Here is a 6000-nt window from a genome sequence, read left to right as displayed (position 1 = left end):
GGCGGGGGATTCGAACCCGCCACCTTAGGTGTACGTGGCTGGCGCCTTAGCCGGTTGAGCCACAGGTGCCGAGCCGGTTTTTCATTTTTTTAATGAGTCAGGGTCTGACTCTTGGCTCAGACAAGTCTCAACTCCTGAGCTCAAGCAATTCTCTTGCCTCAGGCTCCCACAGTGCTGGGATTACAGGCATGAGTTATATTAGCCTCTTTTAAAAGACACTAATCTTATAAGGGCACTAATCACCTCGTGAAAGGCCCCACCTCTTAATAGTGGGGATTAGGTTTAGCATATGAATTGGGGGGGCTGCACCAGCATTTGGGTGGTTTCAAGGAGGTCCAACATTTCCTTCTACACAGTGGCTGGGGTGTGGTACACAGCCAAATTCAGCTCCCTAGGTCTTCTCAATATGTATAGATGGTAGTCAGACCAGGTTCTGAAGGATCTGAAGTCCTCACTAGGGTGGGGGACCCTGTCCATTCGGCACAGTGTCATTTGCATATAAAAGGCAGTAGTTTGCTTCTGGGCTGGAGATTAGTGGTACCAGGCCTATGTTCCTGAATGCTCCAAGTTGAGCTGGCTCTCAAGCAGGGGAGGTGGGGGCAGTAAGGCCAAGTCTAGCTCAGGTTGTGGGAGGGAAGGGTCCTGGGTGCAGCCAGAGTTGGCCAGAGTCAACATGGAACCTTGGGTAAGGGCAGAAGGGAGGGCACCTGGGTGTGGGGACAAGGTGGGCTCCAGTTCCTGGCTGCATCAAGGGCATGTCCCATGGGCTCTGCCTCTGACAGAGGATCTCCCGGGATGGGAGAAGGGCTTGGTGAAGCCCGCCTTTCCCCTGAGGGTCTTGGGACTCACAAGTGGATAGGTCATTCACTGCAGGGGTGGCAGCTCTGCCTTCTTTGGGGGGCTCACTGGTCAGTGCTGTGTCCTGGCTTCTGCCCCTTCCAGTGCATGGTAGGTGGTGGCTGGGAAGGTGAAGACATTCCCTATTCTGGAAGGTCAGAGGAGGCCCCCCTGGAAGTGCTGGGTTTGTACTTGTCTTATTTATCTCAGCTTCATGGGCCCATTCATCCCTCCTCAGGCTGTAGCCCTTTCTCCTGGGATCACATATGCTCCTGTACAGCCTCCCTGGCCTGACAGACTCCCACTTGGATCCTGGGTCCTGGCTCTTTCCCTCCAGCTGCCTAGCCAAACCCTTACACTTGGCCGGACACACCATTCTCTCACTTACACTGGCCTCCCATCCATCCTGAACCAGATAGCCCCATCCACTGTAGCAGCCTCCCTATGGCCGCTCTGCCTCTGCTGTGGCAGCCTGGGGTCCCCACCCCCACCCTGTGCCCGCAGGCGTCCCCAGAGAGCAAGAATGCAGACGGGAGAATGCCAAATGTGACTAGGAGAACACGCCTGAGAGGGGTGGGGCAGGGGTCTTCGTGGGGGGTGCGAGGGTGATTGCTGACTCGGGCACTGCTGGGGGAGGGTGGTCCTGACCCCACTCCCTGGTGCCCGTAAAGATTTGCTCACAAAAGGATGGATCACTCTCAGGGCCAGGGCTGCCTCGTGCCGTTGTACTGACCGGTGACCCCCCCTACCATGGGGGCTTAGTTAGCAAAGCTGCTGTGGGTCAGACTAAGGTCGCTGTGGGAGGGCCTCCCGGGCAGGGCGCCCGGCAGGCAGGGGCGCTGCCAAGTGCATGGTAAGCAGCAGTCAGGGTGGGCAGGGACCCTCTCAGGCCAAGACCCCAGGGAGGGGCTCCAGGGCTGGGGGCCTGTGCAGATGTGGCACAGCCTCTGCCTCCCTGACATGGTGCTGGACTATGGACAGGGCAGCCATGTCAGGAGGGGTCTGCACAGGGCTCTGTCACCGGGCCCAAACCCAGTTTGTCTCTGGCCCTAAACAAGTTAGGGTGAGGTTCCCTGTTGTCCAGACCTGCCCTGGGCTTATGGCTGCAGCACAGCAGCCCAGACGGCACAGCCAGCAGGTGTGTTCTCTCCAGGGCCAGCAGATTACCTGCTGGAGGGACCAGGAGAAGAAGGGGACAGCAAGTGGGGGGGAGGGGCCGACCTGCCTCCTCACATCCCGCTGTCCACCCGCGGCCCTCCCCAGTTGCCACTGTAGGTGTCCTGGGTATCTCCATCGGGCCGGAGCCCCAGATGCCAGTGCCATTTTCCACTTCTCTAAGCAGACCATGTTCCTTGTCAAAATGACCAGAGAAGTTGGGAAGCCCCCCTAGGCTCCCAGAAAGCCACTCCTCAGCTGGGGGATCTCCATGTCATACCCCTAAGGACCCTTCCACAGGCAGCTGGGGTGGACCTTGCTAGGTCCTAGCCCCTAACCACTAGTTTATCCTGCCCTGGCCTCTGTGACTCTGCAACCAGGAGGGGGTTGGGCTGGGGGCCCTGTCTCAGAGACTCTTTGGCCACAGGCTCCCAGGGGCTGTGCTCCCACCGCCCCTCAAAGGGGCTTTGTGTTACCACAAAGAGACTCTGTCCCTCTGGAGAAGCCTGGGTGTTGCCATGGTGATAGAGAGGCTGGGAAGAGGGGGTCCATCCACAGTCTTGGGGGGAGAAGGCGTTCCAGGCTAGGGCATTCTGCACGCAGGCCAGTGGCCAGCCTTCAGACTGCCGCACCCACCCAGCTGCGGCCCCTCAGCCTGGCTGGGCAACTGTCCCTCATGGCCTCAGTGGGGCCACCCGGGTATCAGTAGGGGCAGGGCCCTGGGCCTGTCTGCCTTTGGTCCCCTTCTTGGAGATGCTTTGGTCCCTGTGCCCACCCGAGTGAAGGGTGGGAGCTTGGGTCTGGGCCTAGGATCCAGTAGACCACATCTCTACTGCTCCTGTTCTCCCTGAGGCGGGGGTCAGCTCACGGCACCTTGCAGGCTGTAGCCTGTCTGGGAGGTGATGGAGGCAACAGGCTGGCCACCAGTGCCTGTGCCCACCCCTTGGTGTGTCCCTGCTTACAGGCATCACACTCCTCCTTAGGGGTGCAGTGAGTGGGCCAAGCCTACGGGGCAGAGAACACTGCATTGACCCCCACAGGCCCACCCTGCCTGGCGCACCCCAGCACCTGGGTGTGCCTCACAGGAGGTAGGTCCTCGCTGCCTGCACCCCCACCCTCAGAGCCTGCAGGTGTCACTTCTGGCTGTGGCTGCAACTGGAGTCTGGGTCAGAAACAGGAGAGGCATTGAATCTCAGCCTGAGGCTGACTCCTGACCGTGTCATCCCCCGTGTCCTCACAGAAGTTTTCAAAGGGAATCACAGCTAGTACAGGGAATAGGCAGTCAGTGACCAGTCCAGTGGGGAATCTCAGGCCTAGATCTTTCAGTGGAGTACATGTTGCTCTGGTCTCATAGGAAACAGGAACACTGTTAGGGCTCCCACCTGCCTATCTGAAGTCACTAAGCTTCTCCTTCACTGAGGCTCCTGTGTGCTGGGCCTGTCTAGCTCCCTGGCCTGCAGCAGGGTGCTGCTTTGACATGACCCTGGCCTACTGCATCAGCCCCCACAGCTCTGGGTCCCCTGGGCCACCTACCTATCAGCATGTCCCTGGGGGCTGGCCAGTGCTGCCTTGACCTGAGCACTCCACTAGTGCAGGGCCAGGGCCCCTTGAGAGGAGGTGCCGAGAGCGTTCTTGCACATGGGAACTGGGTTCCCTGAGTGACCGTGTGGACTCACGGGGGGCAGGAGGTGGTCACTGAAGGACATCTCTGTTCTTCCCCCATGGCATCTCGTTTGTGAGGCACCCTTCTTCTGGGGAAATAGAATTTCTAGGCTGAATCTGACTATGGCTCTCTGGCCGCCTGAAAATCTCCCTGCTTTGCTGGGTCACCGCCCTGGTCCCAGTGGGGTTAATTTTCTGGCCTGCAGGGATGCTTGCCTGCCTCTGGGGAAGGGGGGTGGACAGAGAGGTGTCCGCTTTTTCCATCTCTTACCTCGGTTCTGATGCCTCCTGCCTTTCTCTGGCTGATCCCTAAGGTCTTTTCACCCACTTTCAGGCAGGGTTCCGGGTTTCTCTTTCAGACTTACAAGATCATCTTAGAGATTGCATGTCTCACTTTATTGTTGGGTGTTAGAACACTCGAGCCCAATGTGTTGCTTGTCTTTTGCTTTTCTTTGTGATTTCTCCTACTAGGGGAAATTGCACACACATACACAGAAGTAAAGAGACTAGCGTGATGGGTTCTGTGAGCTGCACGCCAGCCTCCACTGAGCTGAAGTTGCTGCGCAGAAGTGATGCTGGTGCCTGTAGTTCTGTCCAAATGCTCCCTGTGTGTTTTACTCTAAATGGTGCCACTTGTTAAAAAACATGACGTCTTTGTGGACGTGGGGAAACGTTTCATTCTCAAAGTCATACTGCTGCCTTTTTCCATGGTGGTTCCTTCTGCTGCTTAAAGGCTGAGAACATCTGTCCCCAGCCTAGACACCACAGGCTGGGCACTGACAGCGAGCTACTATGGCCTTGGCACAGATGGACATGGATGCCATCCAGTATGAGCCATGGGCCCCCTGTACCAGCCCTGTGCTCAGCCTGGGCACAGCGTCCCGCCTTGTGGGAAGCTATCCATCCCATAGGCTTTGGGTACCATCTGACCACAGGAGGGGCACTAGGGTAAAGGCCTGGCCCACTGGGGTGGGGTGAGGGAACAAGTCTCTATATGCTGTCAGCTCCTATACTGTCCCTCCAGCCAAAGAGTGGGCTGTGGGCACCACAGGGCCTGGGTTCAGCTCCTGCTGGGCCAGTTCCTGGTACCAAATCCCTTCATCTAGGCAGGTGGAGTGTGGGGTGGGCAGCAGGAGGGGGCTCCATGGGCCCTCGTCCCCCTCGCCTTTGGGGTAAGGGCAGCCATGCTTTGCTGGGTGGCGGGTGAGCGGTCAGGATGAGAGCCAGGGCCCCTCCCCCTACAGGCCTGACCCTTAGGAAATTCCTCTAATTCCTCAACCCAGATTGGACTCGGGCCCCATAATTTGATTTTCCGGAGCAGGGCTCTGGCTGGACTCCTTCTGAGGAGGAATGTCTGGGTCAGCAAGACGACATCAAATGTCAGTTTTGATTTCAGGGGAAGCATTTAGCTTCTACCCGAAGGTTCTTCTGACAGTGCCTTTGCTTACCCGACAGAGCAAGTGCTGACCACCGTCAGGACCAAGGGCTGGGGGCCTGGGGCTTCCTCCCCCCAGTGCCCACCCAGCCCTGCGCTACACTCTTTTCTCTCTTCTCCACTCCTGCATCTACCCAGCCTCAGTGTCACAGCTTCAGCCTCTTGCCTACCCACCCATCCCAATCCTCCAGTCACCCTTCATCCTCTCATAACTGCCAGTTTACCCTCTGTCCACACCCATGCCTCACTCGTCTTAGCTGCCCACCCCCGATCTAGCCTCCATTCTCCTATTCCTCCCTCCCTCCTGTCCTCTCATCTGTTCACCGTAGACCACCATCCCCCAATTACCCTTCCATCTATTCACCATCTCTGTGTCCATCTATCCACTGTCCACCCACCTACCCTTCCATGCATCCATCTCTCCATCTATCCACTATCCATATCCCTACCCTTCCATCCATTCACACATCTGTTCATCCATCTACCCACTCACCTTCTGTCCATGCCTCTACCAACCAACCACCCACCTATCCTTCCATCCATCCACCCATCTGTCCATCTCTACCATCTTTCTACCTGTCTGTTCATCTCCTATCATTATCCATCCATCACTCACCGTCTGCCATCCCCCACCATCTGCACTTGTTTGCTCTGCCTCTAGAAGCCTCTGTGCATGGGGCAGCTTACTTTCCCCTCTTGCTTCTATCCCTTGGTTCCCCATTCCTGGCAGGGGTATGAAAGCCCTGGGGAGCAGCCCTGGGTTGACACTGTCCCTGCCTGTGGATGTGTGGCCAGTTTCCATTGTTGCTGGGCTATCATTTTTGTCTTGCATTTTATTTTGTAAGGGTTTAATCAAAGCCTTCACTTTCCCAACCCGCCTCCAGGTTCCTGATCCTTTCTGACCTTCTCAT

Source organism: Otolemur garnettii, unplaced genomic scaffold (genome assembly GCF_000181295.1).
Source record: "Otolemur garnettii isolate 467f Iridium unplaced genomic scaffold, OtoGar3 scaffold00218, whole genome shotgun sequence".
NCBI classification, from domain to species: Eukaryota; Metazoa; Chordata; class Mammalia; order Primates; family Galagidae; genus Otolemur; species Otolemur garnettii.
The sequence above is the reverse complement of the archived record's forward strand: the minus strand, read 5'-3'. Positions refer to the sequence as shown.